Source organism: Tupaia chinensis, unplaced genomic scaffold (assembly GCF_000334495.1).
Source record: "Tupaia chinensis unplaced genomic scaffold, TupChi_1.0 Scaffold000644_1, whole genome shotgun sequence".
NCBI classification, from domain to species: Eukaryota; Metazoa; Chordata; class Mammalia; order Scandentia; family Tupaiidae; genus Tupaia; species Tupaia belangeri.
Window position 1 is genome coordinate 2,337,200 of NW_006160165.1, and position 25,715 is coordinate 2,362,914.

At 37.0% G+C, this 25,715-nt stretch overlaps 1 protein-coding gene and 1 long non-coding RNA gene across 2 annotated transcripts in view; one reads left to right on the forward strand and one right to left on the reverse strand.

Annotated features, from left to right (window-relative positions):
* Positions 1-24,696, forward strand: LOC114009855 (uncharacterized). The gene is made up of 3 exons (XR_003551248.1): positions 1-156; positions 10,450-10,543; positions 24,444-24,696. It is a non-coding gene; the product is annotated as an uncharacterized LOC114009855 (long non-coding RNA).
* NALF1 (NALCN channel auxiliary factor 1) overlaps positions 1-25,715 on the reverse strand; it is a 729,871-nt gene that overhangs the window by 408,396 nt on the left and 295,760 nt on the right.

The window sequence follows — 25,715 nt, forward strand, 5'->3', positions numbered from 1 at the left end:
CCTGGGAAACCGAAACAACGCAAGCATGCCTGGAAATGATAGGTGAGCCCAAACAGCTGCTCAGCAAAAGGGCACCAGAATCAGGATGGTTTGGGCACAGGACGGAGTCATTCCAGAACCACTGGGCCACCTCGTTGCTTCGATAAAGGCTGTTTGGTATGTATACACCTATTATTTGAGAAAGGAAAGGGAAAGCAGCATACATATATTTTTCTGGGTATCTTCTGGCATGTAGCCTTTTAAATCTACATCTGCATAATTTTGACTGCAGGAAAAGAAATGTCCTTTCAGTATTTTTTTCTGAACCGAGGATAATCGGAAGCACGTCAATAGCATTCTGCATGTATTTTAAACTGAATCAATCATATTTTCCAGGAATAATGGGAAAAAATAGAGAGCCAAATCTTTAAATGCATCAAGAGCATGTGAACCTCCCTAAATGGCAATGTCACAGTTTGATGTCACTTTAAGAAATAGTTAAGCTCTTAAAAATGATCAATTTAATCAAAGGTTAAAGCACATTTCTGCTCAAAATAACTTAATTACAATCCATTTTAATTGAAAATTTGCCTAAAATATTCAGAGCAGAGAATAACAAACATTACTGCCAAGATATTTTGGACCACATTTTTTGTTTATGATTTTTCTCATTTTTGAGGGATAGTGTATATAATGAATTCTCAAGAAGTCAACAATTAAATACCAATTTATGAATCATCCAAATTGTTACTTATCTTGTGTCTTTCCTTTTTATGCCTTTTCACATATTTATGAATATTGGCTTGTTAGAATTGGTTAGGAAAACTGAGAAGATAAATTCAAATGTACTATTTTTGCCACCATTATTATTTTGGTTATCCTTATGGGTCACAAGAAACCCAAAAGGAAATTTCAACTGTCTGAATTTGGGTAGCTTTTTACTAAATGACAGCAAAAAAGACTTTCTACCTTCTTTCTAAATTTGTATATGAAAATAAATTGCAAATAATTCCTGAAGCATTTTGTGATTTTACAAGTCCATCGAATCAGTATTGAGGGACACAGATAAGGCTTATTATCTGTTGATGAGGACATGCATGGTGGTCTCAGCTGGACTGGACTGAGGCGTATATCATGCTGGGTAAAGTCTCTTCACAATCTAAATGATGCGTAGTGATTTAATGTATGAATAATAATAACAAATATTTAAAAATAGTATATTTAGCTACATTGTTGGAAGTTTTAAAATTGTTCTATAATATTAAGAAAAATAAAATAAAACTCCCAGAGGGCTCATGTGCTTGTCAGAAAGAAAGAGACTCAGAGAGAGACTCACTCCCTACGGGCATGGTCATGCCATACTATGATACTGTGGAGCTGCCTTTGTGACTTTGATTATTCAAATAGTTATCTCTGACTTGAAGGTTAATGATGTAGCCATCACCCCCCCCCATGTATTAAGGAAGAACTGATATTGTCCTTGAACACTCAATTAATTTTATTAGAGCACACCTGCTATTGTTTACTTTTCATAAAACATAACACAAATCTTTCTGAATTATTAGTAATTAGCCTGCAATTGTGATATGAGACATGAAAGTATAGTATTAACAAAATGCTACAATATACGTATAACTAGGTATTGATTGAGGTGGTAGATAATATAGTAAATTAGTACTCTGATTTCTGGAAATTTCCCAGGAATTTGATCACCTGAACTTGGCAATTTTATGCTTATATGCTATGATAGTGCTTCCAATGTTTTGACCAGGCAAAATGGCCAAAGGGATTATATATCAAGGCTAGTGAGATCATTCACAGCTTGGCTGAAAAGAGGTAGTGGAAGTCCGCTAGGAAGTTCTTTTTTTTTTTTTTTGAATATTTTTTCTATTTCAAGTTCTTTTATACATTCAATCACATTATTTAGCTTGTAAAGTGAATATTCCAACATGTGTGCGTTTCTCCACTAGGAAGTTCTACCACTCCTGTTAACAGCTAAGAGTGCTTACCATTTACTTGAACTGAATTAACATTTCTTTTTATTCCTGTTTTCTGTGGTCAGAAAGATACCTCAAGGTTATAGTTATAGTAGTTACAAGTACTGTTTTGACAAATACTCTTATCGTAAAAAATGCCACCATCATATAATTAGAAAATGCTTTTATTTGTCATTTAAGAGTGAATAAAATTACTTTTGAATTTTAAATAAGTGGTAACAATTTCATGAGAATTATGATATTCAGTATGTAGCTTGCAAGATGAAAATTTTATTTGTATAAATCATTCTTACAAGAAACAGTTTTGAGTTCATTAATCTCTCAGTTTTCAAAGCATTTCAGGGTCATAACATTACAGGTAATTATTGTATTCTATGACGTTTTCTTGCCTTAAATATAATGTGGTGAATAAGTTTGATAATTGGTTAAAAAAATTTTAAAAAATAAAGTTTGATTATAGACTATAATTATATAATGGATAAACCATCTCCATTTCTATTAACTTAAAAACAAATATGTCGACGCCAGCAGCTGGCCTAATGGTTATGTTGCTAGACTCCCACATAGTTGACTACAGTTCAAGTCCCAGACCCTGCACCATGAAACACATGAGATGAACGCACGTGTGTGCCCAAGATCCCAAGAGGAGAATGAAGGAGAAGGGATTTTTGCAGTATGGCCAACCCCCCAGGGGATGATTTCTCACTTTCTGTCTCTCTGCCTCTGTCTGTTTCTTTGGCGAGTGCACATGCCTTATAGCAAAAATCTCTCTCTAAACAAAACAAAACAAAACAAACAAACAAAATGTGTCTCTGGTTCACAACAATCTATGGTACAATTGAGCACTTTATATGTTTTGAGTCATGAAGAAATATTTAGAACAAAGGCAAGCTGCTATCTAAAAGATGGAGTCCTTACTTGAGGTTAGAGACGAGCTTTAACCATTCCTGACTTCTTTCTTTATCCATTTATGTCTGTTGCCTATGGACTTCTCCAAGCTGTCCTCTGGTCCCAGTAGGTGGAGATCACTTTCCATGTCTGGGTGAACTTAGCCTACGGGTAGCTAGAAGAACCCGAGTACTCTCTTCACATACAGCTTCTGTAAATCCGTGCTCCATAATCACCCACTCTCCCTTGTGTCCTGAAATAAGCCTCTTTATCTTATAGACCCCTGGAATTCTTCAATACTAGCTCTAACTGCTTTATAAACTGCAAGGTCATAGTACTTATGTGACTACTTTCTACGCATACTGTTACATGCGCTAGACAAGAGTTTATAAAAACTACTATAAACTTACTGACAGAATGAATATGTAAATGTGAAACTAAGAGGCAGTAAAGAGAAAAGAGATCAGCTCGTGAACCAAGCACTTAATGGGATTAATAAGGATAAGAATAAATAGAAATACCACCTGGATAATTCAGTATTTCAGTGGTTCCCAATTATTTGTTATAATAGAACCAAAAGATATTTATATAGACATCCTAACAAAGTTATGCTTAGCTCTGAATCCTAAAAGGAAATGCTTGAGTATGAAATGGAAACGAGAGGCCCGAAGTGGTAGTTAAGGTGCTCGATCCCACATGGCAACTCTGGAATTCAGCGGCATGAGAAACCATACTGGAAAGAGGGGCATGCCTGAAATGGAGGAGGATTGCTATGCAGCTATCTCGGGAGACACATGCTTTCTCACTTTCTCTCTCTCCTCTCTCTCTCTCTCTCTCTCTCTCTCTCTCTCTCTCTTCCCCTTCCTGGCAACATGCCCAAGTTTAAAACAAACAAAAAATTAACTTAAATCAACCAAATAAAATGGAAATGAGCATAAGATTGGGTATGAATAAATCTATATTCTCTGTCCTATGTTCCGGAGATCTCTCCCCTGCCTCAGCTTTGGTAACTGCAAAGGCACCAATGTAACATTTATCATTTGAGTGACCAGGTCTAGCACTCCCTCTGCCACATGATGGGCTTGGCACATTTTGCTTTATTTCACACATATGCAGAGGTGGACTGAAGCACCTGAGTACAGATGAGACTGCCCTTAGATGACTGATGGCATGCAAACGTAAAACCTGATTATTACTTATTTTATCATACATGCCAATTAAATTCCAGATGCCAGGTACAGGTTAATTCATGTTAATTTCCTTTTAATTTTATTACAGGGATGCCTTTGCTTCCAAATGAGTGATATATAACCAGATGTAGGTTTGTTTGATTTTATATCTCCTCCCATAATATAATGGAAAGATGGAAGTCATTTATCTTCTTTTTTCCATCCATTTGAAGTTTGAGATTTATACATAACCATCTGCTTCATTCTGAGATACCAAGTATGAAGGAAACGACTTGATTGGGTCTCAGTATCTGCTTTTCAAAGAACATACATTTAATCAAATTAAAATATTTATTAAAATAGCTTCTTAAAATTATCTTTGATTTGAAAATTTTCTCCCAATAGTTAACCCATGTTAAGAAGCACTGGTACTTCTGTTACCTCTGAAGGTAGAAGAAGGCTTTATGGCCCTTGGGACATGTCAGTGGATAAGGAACAACCTTTGTTTTCTAATGTCATTATTTACCCAACCAATGAAAAGATTTCATGTTGGTGGCACTTTCCAGCTCTTTCACAGTGTTACTTGGAAGTGTGCTGTGATCCAATTCCATTTCTTCATGGCAAGAAAGCTATACGAGTGTGTGTGTGTGTGTGTGTGTGTGTGTGTGTGTGTGTGTGTTTGTGCAGCATTGTTTCTGAAAAGGCCAAATAATAGTATATTGACTATTTTCAAGCTTTTTTTTATCTATATGTAGTTAAAATATTTCAATAAGGCACTGGAATCACTCTTAAGGAAAAAATAAAATGATTGTTAATTTACTTTAAAGTGTTGTATTTGATATGATGTCTAAGAGAGAAAAGATGGAATGTTGGCAAAACCAGTTAGTCTATGGATTTGCTGAAAATCCCATTAACCTATGGAAAAGTTGTTAATTAAAAAATATACTAAATGGTAATTATCAACATAAAATTTAGATTTTTCTAGCAATAATAAAATAATATTTTACTTTATAAACATTTAAAAATATTACTTCAACTATTTTTCATAAAAACTATGGTTGTGGGGTAGGGGGTGGCCCAATGGTAATGCAACTTGACCCACAAGGAGTAGGTCTTTGTGTTGTAACCTGGACCCTCTCAGAGCACTCTGAGCCCTGCCTGTGACCCAGACCAGTTGAGGCTGGGTGCATAGCAGCACGAAGACCCTATTGGGCATGCCTGTCCTCTCCTCTCTTTGTGGCTCTCTGTCTCCTCCTGTCTATTCTGTTCTGTCAAGGAAGAAATACACGTTAATAAAGACCTAAAATAAATTATGTTTCACTATTTGACATTATTTACATCTTTGCTAGTTTTTTTTTTTTTTTTTTTTTTTTTATTAAGTTTTGTGAGAAGTTTTGTTCACTTTCCAGGGAAGAGAGAGAAAAGATGAGAAAGAATTCTCAGGGAGCTGGCCACACCACAATCCCTTTTCTCTATTCTTCTTTTGGGATTTTGCTTATACACATGTGCCCAGAATGCTTTTTGAAACATCTGGTCTGGCGATCAAACTGCACAGTTGGCCATGTAAGATCCAGCCACCTTAACCTCCATGCCACTCCTGGCCCTGCCATTTCTCTTTTTAAAAACCACGAAGTGTCTAGAAAGGTCCAAGTGAACAGAATCTATACATTTGAATACAATTAGGGTCAGAATATTCCTCTTTCCCACTGATTCTGATGCACAAAGAGTGAGAACGGAATAGAAGAGAGATTGCAGATCACCTCCTCCTGCATGCCTCTGATCACTCAGACTGAACTTCAAGGATCAGAAGAAACACACCATCCATCTGATAACTAAAAATCACTGCAGGGTAAAAAGAAATATGGAAAACCAAGAAAATACCTCTTCTCCAAGGAAAGATAAGTCATCTTCATCCTCAGAGAGTATGATGAAAATCATGAAAATGTTTGATAAAGAATTTAGAATTTTTATGATGACAAAGCTCACAGAGATCTAAGAGAAGAGACAATGAACTGCTGAAGAGTCCAGGGAAAGAAGCTGACGAGCTTCAGGAGGTGAGGAAATTCTTGCAAGATCTAAAAGAGGAATTACACAGTTAGAGATGAAGACTATAATACAGGAAGTCAAATCCTCCCTTGAAAGTATTCAAAGCAAACTAGATCACACTGGCAATTGAATCTCAGAAGATAGAATTACTGGCCTAGAAAAATCCACCATGAAGACTGAGAAAATTGTCCAAAAACATGAGAATACTATACAAGAAATACTAGATACCATCAAATGTCCAAACATCTGGATAACTGGTATCTCAGAAGGGGAAGAGACCCATAAGGGCATTGACAGTCTATTCCATGAAATCCTGGAAGAAAACTTTCCAAACCTAGAGAAGCATTCAAAGATCCAGTCCCAAGAAATGCAAAGGACCCCAAATAGAATCAACCCAAGAAGATCTTCTCCAAGACACATTATAGCCAGATTGAGCAAAACCACAGACAAAGACAAGATACTGAGATTGGCAAGAGAGAAACAGCAAGTTACCTACAAAGGATATCCCATCAGGCTGACAGCAGATCTCTCATCGGAACAATGCTAGTGAGGAAATAATGGGAAAATATATTCAAAGTGTTAAGGGAAAAGGAATTGCAACCATGGATACTATACCCAGCAAGATTATCCTTCATATGGGAAGAAAAGACAAGAACATTCTAAGATAAACAAAATCTGAAAGAATTTACCAACACCAGGCTAGATCTCCAAGAAATTCTGCAGGAGTGCTATACTAGGAAAATTAAATACAGTCACACTAAAATAAGACTTCAAAAACTAAGAAAATGGCCTACTTAATTGTAGGGACAAGTCTGAAGTTGAATATTATATCCCAGAATTTAATTGGGAAAATTGAATCACAACAAAAGATAAAGTACATGAGACCGAACTGGTGGAACAGAATTTTATGACTTTTGACTAAAACATTGTTGTTTTTTTCTAGGCTTTGTTTTCTGATTTTGAAGATTTTTGTCTTGTCTTGAGCTGCTGATAGGTTCATGTACCTACTATTTCAAGAGCATCCCAACCTGTTTCCTGGCTTTAAGTTTTAAGCAAATTTCCTTAGCATTTCTTTGATTTATTAAAATTAAATCTGCTTTTCTTGAAATTGAAAAATACAGTAAAAAATACATAATTAATGACCATATTAAACTATATAGCATCAGCTAGGTGCTACTTATAGTATATTCATTCTACTCAGAGATTCATGCCTTAAGTCAGATATGTATTCATATATAGGTATATATCAGCAGAGCTTGCTATTGAAAGTAGTTATTTAAGAAATTTTGTGAATCAATAAAATGTGAGGGGAAAAGGAATGGAAAACAACTGTGGACACCTGAGATAGTGTGGAAGGAGTGAGGGAAATGGCAGAGGGTGAGAAATAGGGGGAAAAATATATACATATATATGAATAGAAATGGAAAAATATTGACGATAATATGTATGATTAAACTACTGTGCAGCATCTTCTGGATGGGAAATTACATTTTATATGCTGTGACAATGCTCAGTGAATAAAAGTAAATTAATTAATTAAAAATAAATTAAAAATGGATAAAAAATCATTACTTATTTAATTCCAAGAAGAAAGAAGGTGCTGGAATAAAATTAGCATGTCATATACTTTGCTTTATTCACAGAATAAACAAAGTGATAATTGTGTTTCATAGCAGAATCCCAGGATGCTTTGACTGACATAGGCTCACCTTGATGTGTTTGGAAACAAAACCCTATGTAGAAAATGTATACTCACTTTTTAGTTAGTATCATCAACCTCCAAAATTCAGTAAGTACTGAGGTCCAGATGGATATTTCACAGATTTTTAGAAAAACCTTCTTTGCATGAAATTTACACTATTTTAGTTTACTTGTAGTTACTGGTAGGTACTAAAAGATATACTTAAGGAAAGAAAATCTCAGGGTTAAGCCATCTGTTCTTTCTTCCCATCTATACATAGTCTTTATTTTATTTTATTTTTTTCCCACTAGTTTTTAATGTTGTTGGCATTTGGGTAGCTGTCTAAAGAAATGCAAGAACTTATTATACATTGTATGAATCTGTAAAAATTATCTTTAGTTAGCACTATTTTCTCTTTAGCAAATGCTATTTTTAGCTTAATGTAATAGAGGGCAATTGTGATTAAGGTGATGTGATACTTCTTTGATGGAATATATATTTTACAATTTTTATTAATTATTTAAATAATTGATTCCAAATAAATACTTCTTGACATATTTAGGATAGAGTTTCATCTAGGAAATTAAAGTTGAAGAACATTTAAAGCCATACATCGTTTTATCTAAAACATCTTCCTTCATGTCAGTCTACTTCTAAGACAATAAAAGTTTTACTTGATATAAACATAGTTGATGTTTTCCTCAAGCATTTGTTCATGGTATCTATCATTCTTACAGTTATTTTTAAATTCCAGGTTCTATTATAAGATTAAGGTGTAGTAAGCTTTGAAAATATTTCTTGAATTACATTTTACATGGAATCAAGTCATTTTCCCTCAGTCACTACGACTTTTTAATAAAGTACAGCTATATAATGAATTACATTGGCAGGTTATAGTTATCAATGAAAGCTTATAAATATGTAGGATTTTAGAACTGTGAGTGACCAAAGTTCACCTCTCAAAACTTCATTCCTCCTATCATTCAATGCCAACTCTGAGATCAGTGAGTCTACGTGGCATATTTGAGAACATATAACATTTGTCTGAGAACTTTTACTTTAAGATACCCAGAGTAATAATGAAATGACTGCTTGCTACCAACTCTAGAGATTTGGATAAGTCATTAGCTATCATAAAAAATCAGATTGGGATTGCCTCTGGTACATTTTCAGTTTGGTATAAACAAAAATAACTTGTATTTCTTTAGAGACTATAGTAATTCAGGAATCATTTAAGATTAATATGTATATTAATCTTTTTAAAAAAGAATTATTTATTTTATTTACTTATTTTTTACTATCATTATTATTCTTTAATTTGACCAGAGAGTGATAGCGAGAGGGAAAGTGAGAAAGCAAGCCACCAGGTCTGGGACTCAAACCGTGGTTAGCCATGTAGGAGTATAACATCTTAACACCATGCTACCTACTGGCACTGACATATATACTAATCTTAGCAACAATAGTTTGAGAGTGAGTGACAGGCAACAGACGCTCTAGAATATAGACTCTCAGATAAGATGGCAAAGTTACATCTAAATCAAACTTTATCATTCTAACATTTATTTCTCTTAAACTCAACCTCCTGGATAACAATCCATTCATACATCTCCCTTTCTCCATGTCCAAATTCCCCAACCTGAAAACCTAACTAAGCCATTCCCTTCTCTCTCAGATAGAGACAGATAGACAAAGTAAGCATCCAAATAGTTGACCCATCCTCAGCTTCAGGTCTCAGGTCATGGGCACTTAAATGCCTGACATACTCAGGGAGGCTTCTAGATGTAAACTGAGAACCTTCCTACGTGTGTCAGCTTTGCAGAGTGTGGCACTTACTGCTGCACCACCATTTTACTTATTTTTTACTATCATTATTATTCTTTAATTTGACCAGAGAGTGATAGCGAGAGGGAAAGTGAGAAAGCAAGCCACCAGGTCTGGGACTCAAACCGTGGTTAGCCATGTAGGAGTATAACATCTTAACACCATGCTACCTACTGGCACTGACATATATACTAATCTTAGCAACAATAGTTTGAGAGTGAGTGACAGGCAACAGACGCTCTAGAATATAGACTCTCAGATAAGATGGCAAAGTTACATCTAAATCAAACTTTATCATTCTAACATTTATTTCTCTTAAACTCAACCTCCTGGATAACAATCCATTCATACATCTCCCTTTCTCCATGTCCAAATTCCCCAACCTGAAAACCTAACTAAGCCATTCCCTTCTCTCTCAGATAGAGACAGATAGACAAAGTAAGCATCCAAATAGTTGACCCATCCTCAGCTTCAGGTCTCAGGTCATGGGCACTTAAATGCCTGACATACTCAGGGAGGCTTCTAGATGTAAACTGAGAACCTTCCTACGTGTGTCAGCTTTGCAGAGTGTGGCACTTACTGCTGCACCACCATCTGACCCCTTCCTGTTGGTCTACCTCTTAATCTTGTTTCTCCTATTTTGTTGCTTAGAAAATTAGACACTCAATGACTATTTGGCACTGGACTCCCATATGGTCAGTCATAGTTCGAGTCCCAGACTGGTAGCTTGAAAATCATGCCAGGTACCTGTGCATGAGTGCCCAAGATCCCGAGAGGAGAATGGAGGAGAAGGGATTGCGGTGTGACCATCCCTCCTGGGTAGTGATTTCTCACTTTGCCTCTCACTGTCTCTGTTTCTCTTCAGTAAGTGCATGTGCCCTGTGGTGAAACCTTAAAAAGAAAAGTTTGAAGAACTTAGAAAACAAAAAGTATGCACTGAACTGCCTGTACCCTCTCAGGTCAGTAGTTTATTATCTTTTGATTATACAATTTCAAATATTCAATGTTCCCATCACTCTAGAACATAATGCGGCCCTAAGAAAATGTTTCTTGTACATAACACTCAAATACAAAATAATTTAGGGCATTTCCTCTCTTGTCCATAATCTGTGGACTATTTAGGTTGCTATAAAAAGGTTTTTATATTTTGTATTGATTGCACTAAAAATGCAATGGTCCCCCTTACTGTGGGACATCTTTTCTAATATCACCTGGATACTGAGGTTTTCATGGCTTAATGTCTATCTACACATACTCTGTTTTATAACAAGCCAAACTCTTTTTAGTAAATAAGTGCAGTTCCTTGGTTGCTTTTCTTCGTGTATAAGAAAGGAGACTTTTTCTAACTGCCGTATTTTTCAGGTAATTATTTCTTAAGAACATAAACACAGAGCTCTAATTAGCATGTCATCCTCAATTCAGCTCCCACTTGCAAATGCTCCACCCATGACCAGGAACAGGGTGTGAAAGAAAGCTCTGCACTATTCCAAAGAACTGTCAAACTGAGGCTCAAGGAGTACTAGCCAGCACAGACAGGGGAATGACCGTTTCTGTTATCAGAGTGTGTCATCCGGCCTTTCTGCTTTGTTTTTGGGATTGTTGGTACTGCAGTTTAGATGTTTAGCCATTAGCTGCTGACATGAAAATCAAAGAAAATAACGTAAAGCAATGTGCAGTGAGAATTACCAAAATACAGTGTTGTGTGCGTGTGTGTGTGTGTGTGTGTGTGTGCACGTGCGTGTGCATCTGAGAGGAACCAGGGTCTGAGGGTGATGAAGAGAAAAATATCTTCCATGCAAGAGGGAGAGTCGATGGAAGTCAGCTTCTAGGCAGACAAGGTAGCAGGTGTCTTGCAATATTAAGAGTCTCTGTTGATCTCGTGGGGAGGTTAGCTATGACACATCAAATCCTCTAAAGAAGCTTCATACCTTCCTCATAAGTGAAGACCATTTTCTTTCTAGTTTATTGCTGTGTTTTTTAAAAGTTGGCAATATGCTAAATTTTATGCCTATCTTAGGAAAAGCATTGTTCCCGTTCTTACAGGCTGAACTTTCTGGAGTTATCAGAATCTGCTTAAAATAACAATGATTAGATCTTCTAGGTCTGCAGCTCTTTTTCCTGCTCCAGTTTAGCATCTGTTTGAGATATTTTGACATATATTCAAGTTAAAATAAATCTTCCGTTATATTGTGCATACATTGAAGAGGTTACTTTTCATATATGCCCTCTGAGGATATCAAAAGTGCTTTTATAGTTAAGCTGAACAAACAGATTATTGAAGTCAGTCCTTGAACAGGTCTATATTATCAGACATTAGTGTAAAGTAGCAGGGGTATGCACCTATTATCTATGAGCTGCACAACTCATGCACACAGACATGCAGGTGCACACACACATGCACATAGATAGCCCTCCTGCACATCTGCATGATGTAAATAAAGGAGAAAGTGGCTCAAATTATGCCTTCTGTACAAAACTTGAGAAATGCCTACAGTATGTTTTCCTACAGTCATCTCCCATATAATTCACTTGAAATCTTTCTTTTATATGATAAGGATGGTAAGACTGCATGAATTTTATTGTGTACTAGAAGGCCAGGTGAGACTACCAATCTCATACTCATTAAAATTCTTTCCACCCAGGACTTTAGTTCTTTTGATAATAGAAGTAACATAATGGGTATTAAATTGTGCAAAATGGTTTGCTTCTAGAGAAAAAAAAAGCTTACCAAAGAAAAATAGTTAATAATAGATAGTTCAATACGAGTAGAAACATAATCCTGAAATAAGACTATTAATGTCAGTTTAATTTTTTAAATAAAAATATTTTTGTTGCTGATCATAAAAATAATGCATAATTATGCTAATATTTAATGAATACAGTAGAGAATAAAGGATAAAGTAACATTTATCCAAACATAACACACTGCCTCTATAGATGGTGAAGCTCAATGTTAACCTTTTGCTTGGGCACACACATACACACAAACACAAAATAAGCATACACACACACACACAAAACCATCATCTGTCATAGACATGTGCTTTCTTTTTCATTTAGTTTTATATAATGAGCACTGACTCTCTTGGTTTTCCACATTTACCATCTTGCTGAACACTGACATATAATCTCTACCTGGCAGAGTAACCCAGAGCTCTGTCCTTAAATATCTGTACCTATGTTTTAAGAAAACACAGTTGGACCCATGGGTTTAAAACAGTTTAGAGACTAACGTGTCCCACATACATCTCTCTAGCTGAACTTTCTCCCAGAAGACCAGCTTCATAGACTCCCCATTGACAAGACAGCATCATCCATGGCTGCCTTTGGATGTGCATATCATATTTAACAAGACAGAAACCAAATTTTTGATTCTTGCTATTTCCAGAAAGCTCCTTTCTCAGTTTTGTTCAGATAAGCAAAATGGAATTTCATCATTCCACTTTCCTTGGCTACACATTATAATCAAAGATGTTCTGACTTTCCTTCTTTGAAACCTATCAGTCCTTCTGAGCAGGTCGGTCTCCCTCCATACCATCGCATGGCAGACACGTCTACTTAATTCTGGTTTCTGACTGCTTTGTCATAGAGACCCTACTTGGCCGCCCTGTCTGAGACAGTGGCCCTCCCTCGCCATAATCTTTATACACTTACTCTAGTTCATGTTTCTTCTCTCCTGCAATGACCTGGCATAGTACTTTATCCTGAATGCAAAGTATAATTCTCAAGTTATATTTGAGATTTTGTGTTTAGTTTTCTACTGTTCTTTCTTCTAAGATTAGAAAAGTACACAATGCTCAATAAAAATTTGTTAAATTAAGAAACCAATTCATTTCATCTGTTTTATGGAATTCCATCATATGAGTTTGCCACAATTTATTTGACTGATGAACATTTGTGTTGTTTCCAAGTTTTCACAACAAAGATACTTCAAAGAACACTGTTAGGCATGATTCTGTGAATGTGCGAGAGCATCTCTCAAGATATGCCTATAAGGAGCATATTAGGGTATAATGTATTCAGTCTCCTCTTTTTAAAATACAGCCAATTGCTCTTTAAAGTAGATGCAGAGTTGTGCATCCTCTTAGCAGTCTATGACTACATTTTCCACATCCCATTCCAATACCCGCTATTTCCAGGCATTTAAATATGTAAATAAAAGAACCTAAAATGTTATTTATTACTTTACTTACCTTATATCCAAATTATTAAGCTAGGCTAAATATTATTTTATGAGCTCTTGTTTTGGTTTATTTGCCAATCCAGTTTTACTTACCATGTGAATTTTAATTAGTATAGTGGGTCAGGAAGCTAAGAAATACTAATTAATGAAAAGAGATACAATAAAGAAATATTAATTGGTTTCTTTATTTAAGTAAGTTGTATAGGGCAGGTTTGGGCTAATTATATAATACCTGTCCACCTATTGGCATTTTGTAAGTTCCTGGCTAATTACATAAGTCATAAAAAAAAACTAGTTGTGTGTAGAGAAGGAATTTTTTTCTATTTTTTACTATTGTTTATTATTATGATTTACACAATCACTATACAGCATTTCAATTGTAAAGAGACTTCACCCAGCATGATATACACCTCAGAACAGCCCAGTTGAGAATATAATACATTATCCTCAACAGGCAATAAACCATACCTGTGTCTCACTAATGTTATCTCTCCATTTTTCCCCTAGATTTTCCTTCCTACATTATTCTCTCTCCCACTCTCCTTCCACTTTGTCCCCAGTGTCCGTAACAATTTTCAATGCTTCTATGTCTTTCAGCCTTTCAGTCTCTAAAATAGAGTGCGGATAGTCAGTATATGTAAAGCTGAAACATTCAATGTCTCCGTTTCATAGCCTGGCTTGCTTCACTTAGCAATAAATCTTCCATATTCATCCACTTTCTATAAAATGCCAGGGTCTTGTTGGCTTTTATGGCTGAATAGTATTCCATGGAATATATGTGCCACACTTTTTCAATCCATTCTTCTGTTTGTGGACATTTGGGTTGGTTCCAAGTCTTAGTAATTGTGCATCATGCCACAATAAACATAGTTGTGCCAGAGCTTTTCCAACTGAGCATTCTCTGGTCCTTCGGATAGATACCCAGGAGTGGGATTGCTGGAACATGTCGTAGATCTATTTGAAGGACAAATCCTTCTCCATTTTTTCCTTCTGGGCATGCACACACATACACGTGGCGTGTTTCTCAAGCCGCATGGTCAGGGACTGGAACCATGTAGTTTTGGGTCATGTGGGATTCAGCTGCCTTAACTACTACACTACAGGTTGGCCCCTTAAAGAGGCAAATTAAAATAACTTTAAATATTTCTGCACCATATAGCCTACTATGACATAGTATGTTACTATTACTCAAGTGATACCATCATAGTTTAAAAACATAATCACAAAAATCATAGGCAAATGTCTCAGTTACTTTTTATCCAGTGGTTACTTCTAACAAATCAAATTCTCATCTCTGGTTAAGAAGCTGTGGAAAAGTCACTTTTCAGGAATATTATAAATAAGAGAAACAACTGACATCCAATTTCAGGGTTGAAGATTGTGTGTCACAATGACATTAAAATACAAGGACACAGAGATCAAGTTTAATTAAGTTTATCTAGATATGTGATGGCACCCTATATAATACTCACGGATACCCAATAGGTAATAATCAAGAGCATAATAATGCTAACTTTTCAACGCCACTCTCAGGTTCTCAATGTTTTAAAAACAGAGACAGTGTGGGAGAGAGAAGGATGGGAGTTGGTGGAGGGTGAAAGGGAGGAAACCAAGGGGAAAAAAGAACAAAGTAAAAACTGTTAAGAGACACAAAATGGAAAATGACCTGTCGCAGATAACATGTATGGTAATATTTTTGATTGAGCCAATATACAGTGTATTCTGGATGGGAAAACTCAATTTGTGTGCTGTAATGATATACAGTGAGTGAATGAAAAAAAATAAATAATAAGAATGGCTTAAGTTTTTCATCCCACAAGGAAAACCATCAATTACACCAAAAAAAAACTATGTCAATAAGTGTGTTCCAAAGTAATGGTCAAGTGCTCTAATACAAATACATTATTTTAATAAGTAATGTTTAATATAATACTCATAGAGACACATTTCAGTGCTTCTATTAATAGCTGCTCTATAGATGAAATGTTGACTCATTCATTACTGTTTAAGAGCTACTTCAGTCATTCCCACCTACTATGTGCTAGGATTACGACACGCTTGCTTCTAGGAAGAGAGTTAAACACTACTGACATGTAGACCCCGACTTCAGGAAAATACCGGCAAATTAAAAAAAAAAAAAAAAAGTACAAGATTCACCTGGACTTTGATTGATTGAGGTATCACCAATACTTTGACATACTCCTGACATAAAGTGGCTTCAATAGCATTTGTTGAATGAATGGGAAACATGTATATGCAGGGATTTGGAGAATGATGAAAAGGTATTTTGTCAAATAAGGAAAGAGATGTGCGCTATTGGGAGGCACGTTGGGTAAAGTCATTAAAAATCAGTTAATATAATAGAACCAGAAATATTAAGGAGGAGGTGCAAATCACATAGGTCTTTCTAATCCTGAATGATTCTGGTTTTTATCCTAGAAAAAATATAGTCTCTGAAGAAATGTCAGTTGGGGATTGCCAGGTCTGACTGTCGTTTCCAGACTGCTCTCGTTTCTGGTTAGGAGATGAACTGGACTCCAGATCGCTCCCCTCAGTCCAGGACTGAAGAGACTCTGAGGAACTACAGCATCGTTTCAGGCTGGGGTGACAGTGAGCCAACCTCAGGTGGTGCAGGCCAGGATGAAGTGAAAGTGAGATTCTACCGTAAGAGTTCCTTGTGGAATACCAGAACGTAAACTCAGGAACTGAAGTAATTTTAGAGTTGATTTTATCATTACTTTTCATTTTCAGCTGAGAAAGTGAGGCCAAGAGATGGAGTGACTTTCCCAAGGATGTACATTCGGCTTCTCTCCCAATGCTGTTTATGTCCTTTTCTTAGAACTCCTTGATTAACTCAAATGCAGTATTCATTGAATTCACATTTTTTATCAGGAGATATTTTTAGGTAAATTATTAGATTACCACCTGACTACAATTTTGCAAAGTGTAGGGTAGACAAAGTGTAGACAAGCCCCAGCTAAGAAGCGCATGCTGTGACACACACCCCGAATCCATTACTCGGAGCGGAATTACTGAGGCTTGCTTCCTTCCTTTTCCTCCCTCCCACCACCACCCTTCTCTGCTTCCCTTTTATCTCCAACTTTAGCTCTCTCTTTCCTCCCTACTTCCTTTCATTTCTTTTAGTTGGACACATTTTCTATTACTCTTTTAAGCATTTTTTTTATACTCGGCAATATGATTTGAACAATTTCTTTCAAATAAGGCTCATACAGCTTAATTTTATGAAAAGGCTTCTCAGCTGCATGCAGTATACCTGGATTCTAAGTTCACGTCTGTCACGCCCTCCATGATTTTGAGCAAATCATTTCAATTCCTAAGGCCCTGATGGACTTATGCCGTAAATGGAAGCATTGGAAAGAAGACAGATGAGAGATCATTGAATTAGAACTATTGATGAAAATCAGAGAATTGAATCTGAAATCTACATGCTCAAATCATAAGTGAGAAAGTTTTGTAAGTATTTTAAATGGAAAAGATCTGGGAATAGATTAAATTTGTAAACAGAAGAAGTGGCTATTTTGTTTTAAGAAGTCTTTGCCTTAGGGTGCATGTGCTTGCCTGAGAGAGAGAGGCAGAGACAGTGAGATGAAAAGTGAGAAATCACCCCCAATAGGGGATAACTATGCTGCAATCCCTTCTCCATTTTCCTCTTCAGATTTTGGGCACACACACACATCTAGTGTGATTTTGAAGTCAGCAAGTCTAGGATTCGAACCACAGTCTGCCATGTGGAAGTCCAGCAACACAACCACTACACCATCTGCCGGCCCTGAGAAGACATAGCTTTGTACTGGGCTTTATCATGTAAATCTCACTAGACTGGAAGCACATCTGAAATTTTTCTATTTCTGCCCTCATACACCATCACCCAGCCTCCCTGAGGTAGTATTTTATAATCTCTTTAAAAGATATGATAGACTTGACTTCTCTTTCTCTAATATTTTTAGGAAGATCAAATGAGAGACTATAACAGTTTGTAAGGCAAGTGTTCATATCATGGTGACATGGCTTATTAATAACCTCCTAGTTTTCTTACATGTTGTACAACAGATTTCCAATCATATTCTAGTTTGTCTTTAAATATTCAAGGAATATTTAAAGATTAAACTTAATACCTCATTTGATTCTATAAACAGTTTAATTCATCAACGTATCCCTTGGTATCTAGTCCTGCAACTCACACGCTTAAATCTGCAAGTTTCACATGATCTCTTCTATCTCACAGTGTTACTCCTGGCCTTGCAGGACCAATAGGTGTAAAAACATGAGACTCCCTGTGTTTGTATTTCATTATAGGCTTATCAGTATCATAGATTCGTAGCTTATCTTCTTCAGTATTTGTCTGACACATCTTTCTAACCAATCTGCATGAACAACTTGGCAAAGTGGTCTAGTATGTGGGAGAAGGCAAAGGGAAGTTCAGTAGCTCATTCAGGTAGGTTTTCTAAGGGGACTAGACAGTGTCTGTCAATAAAACAAGATGCTTTGCAAGGCTGATCCATATGGGAAGGCTGTGGTTTGCTCCTAGAGACCTCCCTACAGATGCCATCCACGTGCCATGATCCAGGGCATGCTGGATGGTGCTATGGAGAACCTGTTGGAAGTTCTAACCCTGTGTCTGTCTTGTTCATTGGGGAAACGAAAAATCTTAAAGAGAAGAAAGGATCTCTGATCACAGTTATGTCTATAAAAAGAAAGTTTAGTAAATTCATAATTGTTCCTTATTGTGGTTTCTTTAGAAAACTTAACTTCTCAATTGTTTTATAAAGTAATGTTAAAATTAATCATAATGATCATTATTCTTTTTCTACAAATATGTGCAATTCAATTATTAGTTGTAAAATTTAAATACTATGAAAATGTTATTGCAAATGCATTTATTATTAAAATGTACTTTCTATTCACATTTTCCAGGGAACTTATGGACTCATAAGTGATGAAAATCTATAGAGTTACTAGTTCATTTCTTTAGAAGAAAAATTGCCATAGTCTACTCCAAATTGCCCAATTTAAGAACTTACTCATAGTTTAATCAAAAAAGTTGGCCAAATACGAAGGGTTATTTTCATAAGTTTGAGGCAATACATTTCAAATAATTTTGAGTTATTCTTGCTGTTTCTAGAAAACTGGAGTCATCAACTCTGCAAAGACCACAGTTTGAAGTTAATAGTATGGAGTTATTTATAATATGTTAATGTAGATCAAAAATAAAAGAGAAATCATTGGATTAGCCAATATCGTATAAACAGTACACTCTTCTTTCAATAAAAGACCAGCAATGAACACATGAACAAAGAGCCAGTTTAAATTCTGACCATAAAAACTGAATTGAAGATACCAAAAATTAAAACCCAAATTGTTCAGCTATCCTGTGGGTGACCAGTGAACCGTGGGATCTGTGTCTGCCAGTCCGTTTTCTGTTTCCATCTGTGACTCAGAATGCCAGCTGGATTCTACTGAATACAGTTATCTCTTTTGAAATGCCACGGGTTTTGCACATGCTTTTTGCACATGTGACACTCTGCGCACTTCCCTCTCCTAGACAGCACCCAGACGTTGTTTCACCACATAGCCCCGGACTGGGAAGAGTTTAGTGAGAGGTTACGAGCACTGGTCACAGACAGGAGGCTGTGCTTCGACTCCAAGAATTTAGTTTTAATGGAAGAAAAAGTCTCTCTCAGTTTCGGGTCTTCCAGAACTAATGTGTTTTCTAGCCATATTTGAAATGAAAATGATTCATGTCACTAAAATGTCTGAGCCATTACAGAAAGCTTTCAAACACACACAAGTTAAAATACTAATCGGAATCCTCCCCCCAAGCATTTTCAAACTCAGTGACCTTTATATCAGAAATGACTGTACTCTTTATAACTCATTCTCCCCAATAATAATGATTATTTCTATTATAATTCCTCAAATGTAAGGCCACTAAAATTGCTTTTATTTTTCTTGGTGTGTAGGTTAAAAATAAATAGTTTGGGATCAGCAGATGGTGTAATGGTTGCATCACTGGACTCCCACATAGTGGACCGTGGTTCAGGTCCTAGACCCAGTGACGTAAAACTCACACCAAGTGTTTGTTCATATGTGCCCCAAATTCCAAGAGAAGAATAGAGGAGAAGGGATTACAGTGCGATCATCCGCCTGAGGGGTGATTTCTTGCTTTCTGTCTGTCTGTCTCTCTGTCTCTTCAGCAAGCACATGCACCCTATAGCAAAAATCCCTCAAAAAAACCTTTTTATTGCCTTTAATCCAAGTAATTATTGTCTCATCTTTCTATCTCAGTTTTAGAACTCAGTAGGGTTTTTTCCCTTCTTTCTAAGAAATTTAGAAACTATTTTTCTCATTTGTATGATTAGATATTTTGGGGCTCAAAATCAAAATGAAAATATTCCAAGCAGTGTAATTCCAACCTAAATTAGCGGATTTTTCTTTTCTTGGGAAACATATCTGAACACAACATTGCTGATTTCAGAACACATAGGCTGCATTCTCATTTACAAGCTTGACATTCTTTTGGAAGGCTCAGTTGAAAAGACAAATAGGAAAGTGATTCTCTATAATTAAAGCTGTGGAGTGAAACAGGAGATGAGAGAAGAGGCAGAAGATGGCAAGTTGCCTCATTAATATCCCATAATATTTTGATTTTAGAAATTTAAGTTCACAGCGTGAAATCTATCTCAGAAAAATGTCTGTGCTGCTTCCCAGTGTGTCACTCATGGAACCCTCCTGCTTCCTGAGGGCAGCTGCATTCTCAGGACCAGACAGGAACGAAGCTCCTTCCGGCTGCCTGGCTCGCCCTAAGGTGGCCATGGTGCTGCGGACACCATGAGGACCGCTCTGCTTTTCCTGAGTGCTCACGTGTGCAGACCTCACTCCATGCACTTGACATGCAGCTTCTCCCCGAGTACTTCCGCACACACACTCTAAGGACGGTATGGCATATTCCCTGAAAACTGAAAATTGCAAGTTTCATAGTTTGTCTGAGGTCACAGTACAACTGAGTTGCAACGTTAATCCTGGTAGATTCCAGCGGTGATCTTGCAGTTTCTTTTCCCTACTCGACTCGAAAGGATGATTTCAAGATAGCGGTGGTGGAAGCACAGCTTCCACTTGTGACAATGATGTCATCTCGTATAATTATATCTAATAACATCCTGAGTTTTCCTTGAATCCAAATTCTCAGAACCTGATGTGCTTCTCTTCCGGTGAAGTAGTCTGAGCTGTTCCTGTTTGCGGCATTGAATATGTGGGGCCAAGCATCCCCCTGCTCCCTTTCCAGCTTCGCTGCGCTCAGAACCAACTGTTCCCAAGGAAGCAAAGATGCTATCCTGCCTTCCTGTTAACAGACTCAGGGCTTGGCTTTGCCGATCTGGGGCAGAGTCAGTGATAAACGTATTCTTAGCACTATTTACTTCGGTGTATACTGCCATGCTTTTGTTTTCACTATTTTTATTACCTATTATTTATGGATTTTATTAAAAAGGATTGATTAAAAAAAACAGGCCTTAATTCTAGGAAAGAAAAGATCCAAACTTGATGCTTCCTAGAACCTCCCACCCATGTACGTATGACATTAGAATATTTAACAGCCTGAAAATACGGCTGATTTTTCCATGGGATGAGTTCTTAAGAGCTTCCAGGGTGGTGCAGATGAAACGAAGTGGGATCAGGTCACTGGACTGGGAAGCATCCCCACACACAGTGAAGCACATCAGTTGAGGAAAGCGTTTGCTGAGACGTTTTCTAGCAGGCATCCTGCTCCCCTTGCTGGGAGGCTAATGCTTCGCTGCTCATGCACCAGTAAATTCATTCCGAAAACATATGTAGACTCAGTCAGGTTGTACCACTGAAGTCACAATCCATCGTGGGACGCAGGCCTGGGGAGGCTTGAATGTTAGTATTCAATAATCAGACCTCCGTCACATTTCCTGAAATACGCGAGCGAGCATACATCTTCATTCATATGTACACTGTCGGCAAGTGTGTTTCCTGCTACCTGAACTCAAACACATATTATGAAGCCTCACAATGAACATTTTATAATCCTTGCTACAATAATTACCATGACAATGGTACTAGTGACCACAATGAGCAAATTAAATAGTAGCGTGAATCTGCTACTACCCAACGGGCCATCCCTTTATCTTCCTACCAATGCTGCGTTCCCTAACACCTTTTGAGAGGGGGCACGGAAAGGAAATTTGATGTTAAATTTTTTAAAGTCCAAGTTAAAAACTGTTCATTTCTTTTCTAATTATTTATTTAATTTTATCTGTTATTGATATTGCTATTATTTTTTCATGTGCTATTGGGCACAGAAACACGCCAGAGAGAGAGAGAGAAAGAGAGAGAGAGAAGAGACAGCGAGCGAGCTGCCGTTGGCCATGTGGGCGTCCAATGTCTTAAACACCACGCCACCTGCTGGCCCCAAAACTGTTAATTTCTTAATTCAAAACTTGTTTTTAAGCATCAGTTGGGTTTTCTTTCCTATGATATGACTGAAGCACTGGTGATCTGACTTACTTTAAAACATACATTTCATGTCTTGAAAATGGAAATAATGTATTAGCCTGGGTTTGTTTTCACTCCATAGCAGTTTAATTTTCCTCAGTTAGCAAGGACATTATTTGAGTTTTGCTCTGTTGTGGTCCATTTATAATTTAAAGCAATCCCCTTTCTCTTACTTTGGAGACAGTTACTACATTTAGACTACAGTTACCCTGGATGCTCTAAAGAATACTCTGAGGGCCTGTAAGGTATGAGGCCCAAATCCAGTCGCAAGGTTTCTGAGGTGTTGCAACTAAACAGACAGCCAAGAGAAACCCAAAATGAACTTACAACATTCAGAACTGAACAGGAGGATTGCATATTTAAACATTAGGGATACAACTACACCAGTAGTAAGAAATTTGTACACTTGAATGGATTTGCAGAATATAAGACAGATCATAAGTAGACAAGTTAAGTATTCAAGTCAAGTGACTAAAAAATAATATACAGGTACCTGAAAGAAACGAGAGAAGTGAATAATGAAATGAATATAGTTTAAATGAATTAGACAGTAAAAGAAGAGATATTTTCAAAACACCAGAAGGTGGTTCTTTGGGATTAGTAATAACATAAGAAAAACAAACAAAAAAAACGTGAGGACACTTTTATTTAAAAGATTTCTGAAATAGACAGCAAGCCAAGGAGGCACGTTTGATTTCATGGCCCACTTGAGGACAACCTCTTGGCCGCGCTCCCTCCCTCCCACCGTGCACTCGCCCTAGGTATCCCCTATTGCAGAGACAAAATAATGACATGGAATCTGGAGTCAAATTGTCTAGGTTTGACTGGTCCTCTCCCTTATGAGCCACGTGACCCTGGGCAATTTACCGACCTGCCCTAGCTTTATTTCCACTGATGTAAATGAGCATGATCACAGAAACTGCCTCATAAGGCTTAACGAGGGCCTGGTGCGCAGCATGTGTGAGGCACGAGAGCCATATTAAAGGCAGACTGGGTCCATAAATGAATCCCCTCGGTTGTTTCTATAGAAGATGGACATTTTCCCATGGACCTTGGTGTCAACACTAACATATTGAACTGTAAGTTCTGCCCAATTTGTTTTTTTTTCCTGGCATTTTAATTTTTAAAAAATTTTTTTATTATTATTATCATCATGATCTTCTTTATATTACATTGGGTTACATATAATTTTACAGTGTACTACAGAGATTTTTGAAAAGGGAATGCCATGCATGTCAGTCAATACAGAGACATTAATCTCCCCACTTCATTATTCAATATCTTTTCTGTTTTTTCCAATTATTATTATTATTCTAATTATTTTTAAAACAGTCAATCACTATTTCTCATTTTGCTTGTAAAAAGATTTTACCCATCATGAAATACTTCTCAGACCAATCCAGTTACATATACATGTCATCATCAATAGGTAATAAGCCATATCTGTTTCTCACTGATGTCCTGCCTCTCTATTGTTCACTTGCTATCTTTCTCTATCCTCTTCTCTTCACCCCCCCATTCCACACTGTCCTATTCTTGTTAAGTACCTTCACTGCTTTTATGTCCTCCAATATTTTGCTCTCTACCATAGAGTAAGGATAGTCGGTATATATTGAGTGGATACATACAATATCTTTCTTTCATAGCCTGGCTTACTTCACTCAGCAATAGATCCTCCATATCTGACCACTTTCTATCAAATGCCAGGGTCTTGTTATTTTTTATGGCTGAGTAGTATTTCATAGAAGATATATACCACACTTTTCCAATCCATTCATCAGTTTGTGGACATTTAGGCTGGTTCCATGTCTTGGCAATTGTGAATAATGCTGCAATAAACATTGATGTGCAAGCACTTTTCTGACTGAGCATTCTCCTGTCTTTTGGGTAAATACCCAACTACCATTTGACCCAGCAATCCCACTTCTAGATATTTACCCAATTTGGAACTTTGGCTTTAATTTTTATCTCCTGTGGATTTAAAACATGTCTAACAATTCTTTGACCTTTTCCCCATTCAAAGATGAAGAATAATTTCTCTCTAAGTATGGACCAAACTTAACGTTGCGTGTTGATTAATGAAATGCATTGGAAGTGATAATGCCTGAATTCCAAGATGAGGTCATTCAAAAATATTACAGATTCTGCAGCCTCTCTCAGAATCCCTGCCCTCGGAAGCCAGGCACAATATCGGGAGGAAGCCAGGCCATGCTGAGAAGCCACATGATAGTGTTCTAGCCAACAGACCCACTGAAGGTCCCAATTGGAGCCAGCATCAACCCTCAGATATGTGAGCAAATGGTGTCCAGATGAATCCATCTCAGCTGGGATCAAGTGGAGCAAAGACAAGCTAAACCTACACAATCTGGCCAGCTGGCAAATTCTTGATCAAATAAATGCATGGCTGTTTCAATCCATTATGTCCTGCAGTGGTTTGTCACACAACAATTCATCAGAAGCACAGATTTTGTTCCCAAAAGTGGGGTGTTGACATGTCAGGAAACCTCAGATATGTGTGAGCAGCATTATGGCTGGTGGTGGGTAAAAGTGCAGTTGGTGATATACAGCTAATTCTAGAAATGTAAGCAAGGATTACATGCTGTTAAATATATATCAAATATAATTCTACAAATTTTAAAATTAAAGGAGAAAAATATTCATATTATTATGTTAATTGATTCAGATAAAAGTAGTTCAATAAAAGCCCCATTCCTTTAAAAAATAATTGTAGCAAACTGTTGTCAAAGAACACCAGAGAGGGGCCAGCAGGTGGCATGGTGGTTAATGCTAAGGACTCACACTTAGCCTGCCATGGTTCAAGTCTCAGACATGATGGCTTTGAAAAATCACACTGTGTGTGCCAAAATCCCAAGAAGAGAATGGAGGAGAAGGGATTATGGTGTGCCCATTCCTAGGGAGTGATTTCTCACTTTTCCTCTCTCTTTCTGTCTCTCTCTAATAAGTGCATGTGCCCTATGGCAAAAACCTAAAAAGAAAAACAAAACGAAAGGAGCAAAAAACACAGAGTTTTAAAAGACAAGCAAAATACACTTGGACAAAATGTTTGTGTATACATAACAGACGAATAATAACTACCTATTACCTATAATTATCTAGAATATAATTAAGATTACCTTCTAAAAATTAATATTAAAATAGGAAAAAAGGGAAGGACCAGCAGATGGCATAATGGTTATGTCACTGGACTACCACATGACTGACCGCCGTTGAAGTCCTGGATCTAGAGACTTGAAACTCATGCTGGGCACATGTACATGCATGCCAAAAATACCAAAAGAAAAATGGAAGAGAAGGGACTGCAGTGTAACCATCCCCCTGGGGGGGGGGGCGGTTGGTGGTGATTTCTCACTTCCTGTCCCTCAGGTGAGTGCACATGCCCCATAGCAAAAATC